The following is a 9,998-nucleotide window of genomic DNA, read 5'->3' as shown; positions in this document are numbered from 1 at the left end:
TGAGAAATTTTTGCATTGCACGATGCATTAGTTACCGAAATGGTTCGATGTCTATAAAGATTGTATTAGCGACCATCGGTGAGAAATTTTTGCATTGCACGATGCATTAGCTACCGAAATGGTTCGATTTATTAGCTACTATCGGTGAGAAATTTTTGCATTACACGATGCATTAGCTACCGTTCTAGCTACCTCGGTGAGAAATTTTTGCATTGCACGATGCATTAGCTACCGTTGATGAGATTGTTTTGTATTAGCTACCTCGGTGAGAAATTTTTGCATTGCACGATGCATTAGCTACCGTTGATGAGATTGTGTTGTATTAGCTCCCTCGGTGAGAAATTTTTGCATTGCACGATGCATTAGCTACCGTTAGTGAGATTATTTTGAAAGATTCCAGTGTTCTTCATATGAATGTTTTTTAAAGCAGTGAGCAGACCTGCACAGATTGTTTTCGAAATAAGAGTATCTTATGGTCTATTATATTATTGGAAATGATTGATTATAATAAACTAATGAACTCACCAACCTTTTGGTTGACACTTTAAAGCATGTTTATTCTCAGGTATTAAAGAAATCTTCCGCTGTGCATTTGCTCATTTTAAAGATATTACTTGGAGTCATTCATGGCATATTTCAAAAGACGTTGCATTCGAGTCGTTGAGTTCAACAAGATTATTAATAAGTCATTGATAGTTTGATATAATATCAAACGGTATGCATGCCTGTCAACTTTCGATGTAATGAAAGTCTGTCTTTTAAAAAACGAATGCAATATTTGTAAAATGTATCATTTAGAGGTCAAATATCTCGCGATGTAATCAACTATTGTAATTCGTTTATAATCGATATGAACGGGTTGTTAAACATTCGGATTATATATATATGTGTGTGTGTGTGTGTGTGTGTATATATATATATATATATATATACACACACTATATTATTTAGGAATATCTAATAATACATATACTTTACTACATTAATACGGATTCTATATATAATATATATATTGAAATAAATAATTATTAATATATAAGGTAAGAATTTTTTACCAATCGGTAAGTGGAACGTAGGCGTCTCCGGGCGCCATCTTTCAACCATAGCAGTAACAAGTGACCAATTGAGTCTTTGGACCCCCGCATGTATTGTTTCGTTTTGAAGACCCGTAATATGCTGCCAAAAGATGAGATCACATCTTTTTGGTTTTATTAACACGTCCTCTTCAAGCTTCTTGGTAAATATTGAATATGATCTATGACTCTTTTTGGCTTGTAAAAACAATAGAGAATTATCAATCTAGACCGATCTAGAACGAACTTGATTCTTTTGAGCCATTTTTTTTTTTCTAATTCGGATTATTTTTTTTTTTTGCAGAATGAGTTGGGTTTGTGTGAGATGTGTGTGAAATCGAAGTTCAAGACTTCGGATCTTATAAACAAAGAAACCGAAGTTTGAAACTTCGATTTCCACGTGGCTCAATTTAACTCGCCTGTTTTTAATTACACTGATCCATTTAATAAATGAGCATTTATTTACGTGGTTGAAGCATTTGAATCAAAACCGAAGTTCCAAACTTCGGTTTTGCCACGTATCAGATTCGAAGTACCAGTCATCGTTTGTTCTGCAAAAAGCGAGAAATTCGAACTTCCAAACTTCGGTTTCACCAAATCCGAAGTTTGAAACTTCGGTTTCACAAAATCCGAAGTTTGAAACTTCGGTTTTACCATTTGTGTAAACTTTTTTGTGTAATTTCTACTTTTGTAACATCTTCATGAAAAGTTACTATTTAAAAAAAACCAGTCCGTCTCAACCGCGTCCCATCGTTTTATAAGTCGGTCAATGATCAAAAGTCGAGTGTAACGACCCAACCCGTTAACCATCCGAAAACGTGCCACAAAAAAAAAAAATTCTGGAACTGCCCATCTGGACGGCGTCCAAAAGCTTGGACGGCGTCCAGCACTTAATACTGGGACGGCGTCCAACCATCTGGGACGACGTCCAGATGTACTAAAACATTCTGATCAGTTTACAAACACACACGGGCGTAAAACCCGCTTCCCAACACTTTTGGACCAAAACACTTTCACAATATATTACAATAGTTTAAACTAAGAGTTTTTCATAATAAAAACCGAGTTTTACGACACCGGGCCCACATCGACCCAAAATACCACAAGTGACTATTTCGACCCATTAGTTTATACAAAAACATAGACCGAGCATGGGATTGGGGACACGCTACCTAATCCTAATCAAATCCAAAAGCAAGTCTTCTAAAGCAAACTACGCAAGTCCACTAGTCCCCGCGCTTACCCGAGCCACCGCATCCATGCAATCTATAAAAATGTAAACAACGAGAGGGTAAGCTAACGCTTAGTGAATGATAATATACTACATACATATATATGTATAAAATAGACACGCCACACAAATATCAAATACCGTATACCGAAGCATCCAAGTATAAGGCAAGCTAAGCTAAGCATACCGTAGTCACTAAGCAACAAGCTATAGATACATCAACAAATATAAGTTCACCAACGACGATGTGAACAACGCCAAGAAGCTACACCCGGAGGGTTAGCTACATCACGACAATAAAACAATATATATATATATATATAACAATATATAAACGAATAAGGTTAACCCCTTAACCCATTACCGAATACCAAACACCACAATGAAGATTGGCCGAACAACCCGAGCCTTAGTGAATTCGCACAACCCGATATTCACTTCTTCACCAATTCAACAACCGAGGTTGGCCGAACTACCCGAGCCTTAGTGAATTCGCACAACCCGAGATTCACTACCTCATCACAAGATGACCGAACAACCCGAGTCATCATGAATCCGCACTACCCGAGATTCACTTCTCAACATCAAACCCACGGTCACGGGATTATAAAATCCACCACATCGGGGTTATCCACGTCACAACAATATCAACCCTTCACCTTTGGGGTTATAACATCCAAATCACAACCACGTGTGATAACGTACACACAACGTGTACCTCGCCAAAGGTAAACAACCAAAACGCACAACCGTGCCAATTGGACCTATACACAAGTCCATCAAATCCACCTATATGTGAAGTGAGCTCTATAACCGAGAACCACTTCACCTGACCCGCACCCATCCTACACATACATATGCACATAGGATATTAACACTCACCTTGTCGACTTGATGAATGCTTCCAAATAATCCGCAACTCGTCAATGGAACGTACCTATTCCATTATCACAATACAAACAACACAATTAGGGTTGACTTACAAACCAACCCAATTGACCCTTAGTGCAAATTCGACCCATTTGCACTTCTAAGCACGAAACGCGCCCAAACTAACCAATAATCACTAACACGAGTGAAAATGGTCCTAACACGCCAATTAAACCCGAACACAAGTGTTAAACACGTGTCATACCCATTTTGACACCAAAACCCTAATTTTGACCCATTTCAAAATTAGTTAGCCAAACTCACCCAAAAGAGTTTCAACACTTCCATAATCACTAAACCTAGTGATTAAACTCAAGATCAAACCCTAATCAAGGCTAAAACGTCAACCAACCCAAAACCCGCCAAGTGACAAGATTAACAAGTCACCATGAACCTACTTCCTCATCTAAAAGGGTTTCACAACAATCTAGCTCAAAACCCTAACTTGAACATCAAATCTAACAAATGAAATTCGGAGTTTGAGCTTACCAATACCACCACAAAGTAGCTAGGAGCGAGATGAACAACTTTAGAACCCGAGCTTTTGCGAGAATCCGACTCCTCCTTCTCCAAATCCACCTCTCTCTCTAAAACCTCTCTTCTCTCTCTAGATAAGGTTGAGAGTGTTTTTGGTTGGTGAGAAATGATCCAAAGTGATCAATGAATCAGCCTTGAAGGCTCCAAACCGGCACCCAAGTGAATTTACAATTTTACCCCTTGTTGTTGTTGTTGGGCCGTTTGTTGTAGTTGCGATTGATGTTGCGATTGTTGGGATAATTGTTGCGATTATTGTTGTAATTGCTGTTGTTGTTGTATTGGTGATTCTTATCACAGTTTTCCTCCCACTTTCTTTTGACTTGCTTCACATTGGCCTCTTCAGCAGTCTGTTCTTTAATTCTTTCTTCAATCTGGTTCACTAGTTTGTGAGCCATTCTACATGCCTGTTGTATGGAGGAGGGCTCGTGTGAATTATATCTTCTTGGATTCTTTCCGATAATCCTTTCACAAACGCGTCGATCTTCTCTTCCTCATCTTCGAATGCTCCCGGACACAATAGGCACAATTCTGTGAATCGTCTTTCGTATGTGGTAATATCAAATCCTTGGGTTCGTAACCCTCTAAGTTCTGTCTTGAGCTTATTGACCTCGGTTCTGGGACGGTACTTCTCGTTCATCAAGTGCTTGAATGCTGACCACGGTAGTGCGTACGCATCGTCTTGTCCCACTTGCTCTAGATAGGTATTCCACCATGTTAACGCAGAACCTGTGAAGGTATGCGTAGCGTACTTCACTTTGTCCTCTTCAGTACACTTACTTATGGCAAACACCGATTCAACCTTCTCGGTCCATCGTTTCAATCCGATCGGTCCTTCGGTTCCATCAAATTCCAAAGGTTTGCAGGCAGTGAATTCTTTGTAGGTGCATCCTACACGATTTCCTGTACTGCTAGATCCAAGGTTATTGTTGGTATGTAGCGCAGCCTGTACTGCGGCTATGTTTGAAGCTAGAAAAGTACGGAATTCCTCTTCATTCATATTCACGGTGTGTCGAGTAGTCGGTGCCATTTCCTTCAAAATAGTCAAATGGAACAAGTTAATCATACAGAATATTAAGAGTAGTTAATAGTATTTCGTAGCATAATATGAACTCATTTATAAAAGCTTTTTCTTCATATTAGCGTTTTATAAGTTTAAATTCGGGTAGTACCTACCCGTTAAGTTCATACTTAGTAGCTAATATACAATTCAACTACTACAATTCTATATGAAAAACTGATTATAATAATATTTCGCGTTCAAACTTTTACACAATATTTTACAAACTTACAATACCGCTTATTTTACATATAGCATGAAATATAGCACACAATAAATTTGATACAAGATGGTTGTGAAGATAATTCTAGCTAGTACACAAGTCGTTCAGCAAAGGCAATAAAGACAAGTAATTCATACGTCCAGAAACAAGTCATGCATTCTGGTTTTACTAGGATTACTTCCCATCCTTGGTCTTGTGGAACATAACCGTTATGGCCGTTGATAAGACAGCGTGTTGTAACGTCGTCAAAGGGACGAGGGTTACGTAATGTCCAACAGTCCCGTAACAATCTAAAAACCTCATTTCTTACCCCAATTACCGACTCCGTCACTTGTGGGAACGTTTTGTTTAATAGTTGTAGCCCGATGTTCTTGTTCTCACTTTGGTGAGAAGCGAACATTACTAATCCGTAAGCATAACATGCTTCTTTATGTTGCATGTTAGCCGCTTTTTCTAAATCACGAAGTCCAATATTCGGATATATTGAGTCAAAATAATTTCTTAACCCATTGCGTAAAATAGCATTTGGGTTCCCCGCAATATATGCGTCAAAGTAAACACATCGTAACTTATGAATTTCCCAATGTGATATCCCCCATCTTTCGAACGAAAGCCTTTTATAAACCAAGGCATTCTTGGAACGTTCTTCGAATGTCTTACAAACTGATCTCGCCTTAAATAGTTGTGCCGAAGAATTCTGACCGACTCTAGACAAGATTTCATCAATCATGTCTCCGGGTAGGTCTCTTAAAATATTGGGTTGTCTATCCATTTTGTGTTTTTATACTGTAAAATAGACAAGAGTTAGATTCATAAAAAAAAATACTTATTAATACAAGCAATTTTTACATATATCATAAAGCATAAGCACACTATATTACATATATTACACCACACGAATACAACTATCTTATTCCTACTCGCTTGTTTCTTCTTCTTCGGTTTTGGTTCGTTTTGCCAAGTTTCTAGGGATATATGATGTTCCCCTAATACGAGCCGTCGTGATCCACATTGGTTTAGAAAAACCTGGTGGTTTAGAGGTTCCCGGGTCATTGTTACAACTTAAGGACTTCGGGGGTTGACGATACATATAAATTTCGTCGGGGTTGGAATTAGATTTCTCTATTTTTATGCCCTTTCCCTTATTATTTTCTTTTGCCTTTTTAAATTCAGTTGGGGTAATTTCTATAACATCATCGGAATTCTCGTCGGAATCCGATTCATCGGAGAATTGGTAATCCTCCCAATATTTTGCTTCCTTGGCGGAAACACCATTGACTATAATTAACCTTGGTTGGTTGGTTGAGAATTTTATTTTACTTAACCGTTTTATTATTTCCCCCACCAGTTCTATTTCTTCATCCGGTTCCGATTCTTCTTCCGGTTCCGATTCTTCTTCCGGTTCCGACTCTTCTTCCGGTTCCTCTTCGGGAACTTGTGAATCAGTCCACGAATCATTCCAATTTACATTTGACTCTTCATTATTATTAGGTGAGTCAATGGGACTTGTTCTAGAGGTAGACATCTATCACATAATATCAAACGCGTTAAGAGATTAATATATCACATAATATTCACATGTTAAAAATATATAGTTTCCAACAAAATTTGTTAAGCAATCATTTTTCAAGTAAACACGGTCGAAGTCCAGACTCACTAATGCATCCTAACAAACTCGATAAGACACACTAATGCAAAATTCTGGTTCTCTAAGACCAACGCTCTGATACCAACTGAAATGTCCCGTTCTTATTGATTAAAAACGTTCCATATTAATTGATTTCGTTGCGAGGTTTTGACCTCTATATGAGACGTTTTTCAAAGACTGCATTCATTTTAAAACAAACCATAACCTTTATTTCATCAATAAAGGTTTAAAAAGCTTTACGTAGATTATCAAATAATGATAATCTAAAATATCCCGTTTACACACGACCATAACATAATGGTTTACAATAAAAATTATGTTACAACAAAATAAGTTTCTTGAATGCAGTTTTTACACAATATCATACAAGCATGGACTCCAAATCTCGTCCTTATTTAATTATGCGACAGCGGAAGCTCTTAATAATCACCTGAGAATAAACATGCTTAAAACGTCAACAAAAATGTTGGTGAGTTATAGGTTTAACCTATATATATCAAATCATAATAATAGACCACAAGATTTCATATTTCAATACACATCCCATACATAGAGATAAAAATCATTCATATGGTGAACACCTGGTAACCGACATTAACAAGATGCATATATAAGAATATCCCCATCATTCCGGGACACCCTTCGGATATGATATAAATTTCGAATTACTAAAGCATCCGGTACTTTGGATGGGGTTTGTTAGGCCCAATAGATCTATCTTTAGGATTCGCGTCAATTAGGGTGTCTGTTCCCTAATTCTTAGATTACCAGACTTAATAAAAAGGGGCATATTCGATTTCGATAATTCAACCATAGAATGTAGTTTCACGTACTTGTGTCTATTTTGTAAATCATTTATAAAACCTGCATGTATTCTCATCCCAAAAATATTAGATTTTAAAAGTAGGACTATAACTCACTTTCACAGATTTTTACTTCGTCGGGAAGTAAGACTTGGCCACTGGCTGATTCACGAACCTATAATAAATATATACATATATATCAAAGTATGTTCAAAATATATTTACAACACTTTTAATATATTTTGATGTTTTAAGTTTATTAAGTCAGCTGTCCTCGTTAGTAACCTACAACTAGTTGTCCGCAGTTAGATGTACAGAAATAAATCGATAAATATTATCTTGAATCAATCCACGACCCAGTGTATACGTATCTCAGTATTGATCACAACTCAAACTATATATATTTTGGAATCAACCTCAACCCTGTATAGCTAACTCCAACATTCACATATAGAGTGTCTATGGTTGTTCCGAAATATATATAAATGTGTCGACATGATAGGTCGAAACATTGTATACGTGTCTATGGTATCTCAAGATTACATAATATACAATACAAGTTGATTAAGTTATGGTTGGAATAGATTTGTTACCAATTTTCACGTAGCTAAAATGAGAAAAATTATCCAATCTTGTTTTACCCATAACTTCTTCATTTTAAATCCGTTTTGAGTGAATCAAATTTCTATGGTTTCATATTGAACTCTATTTTATTAATCTAAACAGAAAAAGTATAGGTTTATTGTCAGAAAAATAAGTTACAAGTCGTTTTTGTAAAGGTAGTCATTTCAGTCGAAAGAACGACGTCTAGATGACCATTTTAGAAAACGTACTTCCACTTTGAGTTTAACCATAATTTTTGGATATAGTTTCATGTTCATAATAAAAATCATTTTCTTAGAATAACAACTTTTAAATCAAAGTTTATCATAGTTTTTAATTAACTAACCCAAAACAGCCCGCGGTGTTACTACGACGGCGTAAATCCGGTTTTACGGTGTTTTTCGTGTTTCCAGGTTTTAAATCATTAAGTTAGCATATCATATAGATATAGAACATGTGTTTAGTTGATTTTAAAAGTCAAGTTAGAAGGATTAACTTTTGTTTGCGAACAAGTTTAGAATTAACTAAACTATGTTCTAGTGATTACAAGTTTAAACCTTCGAATAAGATAGCTTTATATGTATGAATCGAATGATGTTATGAACATCATTACTACCTTAAGTTTCTTGGATAAACCTACTGGAAAATAGAAAAATGGATCTAGCTTCAACGGATCCTTGGATGGCTCGAAGTTCTTGAAGCAGAATCATGACACGAAAACAAGTTCAAGTAAGATCATCACTTGAAATAAGATTGTTATAGTTATAGAAATTGAACCAAAGTTTGAATATGATTATTACCTTGTATTAGAATAATAACCTACTGTAAGAAACAAAGATTTCTTGAGGTTGGATGATCACCTTACAAGATTGGAAGTGAGCTAGCAAACTTGAAAGTATTCTTGATTTTATGTTACTAGAACTTGTAGAATTTATGAAGAACACTTAGAACTTGAAGATGGAACTTGAGAGAGATCAATTAGATGAAGAAAATTGAAGAATGAAAGTGTTTGTAGGTGTTTTTGGTCGTTGGTGTATGGATTAGATATAAAGGATATGTAATTTTGTTTTCATGTAAATAAGTCATGAATGATTACTCATATTTTTGTAATTTTATGAGATATTTCATGCTAGTTGCCAAATGATGGTTCCCACATGTGTTAGGTGACTCACATGGGCTGCTAAGAGCTGATCATTGGAGTGTATATACCAATAGTACATACATCTAAAAGCTGTGTATTGTACGAGTACGAATACGGGTGCATACGAGTAGAATTGTTGATGAAACTGAACGAGGATGTAATTGTAAGCATTTTTGTTAAGTAGAAGTATTTTGATAAGTGTATTGAAGTCTTTCAAAAGTGTATAAATACATATTAAAACACTACATGTATATACATTTTAACTGAGTCGTTACATGTAAGTGTTGTTTTGAAACCTTTAGGTTAACGATCTTGTTAAATGTTGTTAACCCAATATTTATAATATCAAATGAGATTTTAAATTATTATATTATCATGATATTATCATGTATGAATATCTCTTAATATGATATATATACATTAAATGTCTTTACAACGATAATCGTTACATATATGTCTCGTTTAAAAATCATTAAGTTAGTAGTCTTGTTTTTACATATGTAGTTCATTGTTAATATACTTAATGATATATTTACTTATCATAGTATCATGTTAACTATATATATATCCATATATATGTCATCATATAGTTTTTACAAGTTTTAACGTTCGTGAATCACCGGTCAACTTGGGTGGTCAATTGTCTATATGAAACATATTTCAATTAATCAAGTCTTAACAAGTTTGATTGCTTAACATGTTGGAAACATTTAATCATGTAAATATCAATCTCAATTAATATATATAAACAT

This window comes from Rutidosis leptorrhynchoides, chromosome 1, assembly GCF_046630445.1.
Source record: "Rutidosis leptorrhynchoides isolate AG116_Rl617_1_P2 chromosome 1, CSIRO_AGI_Rlap_v1, whole genome shotgun sequence".
In the NCBI taxonomy this organism is placed as follows: Eukaryota; Viridiplantae; Streptophyta; class Magnoliopsida; order Asterales; family Asteraceae; genus Rutidosis; species Rutidosis leptorrhynchoides.
The sequence above is the reverse complement of the archived record's forward strand: the minus strand, read 5'-3'. Positions refer to the sequence as shown.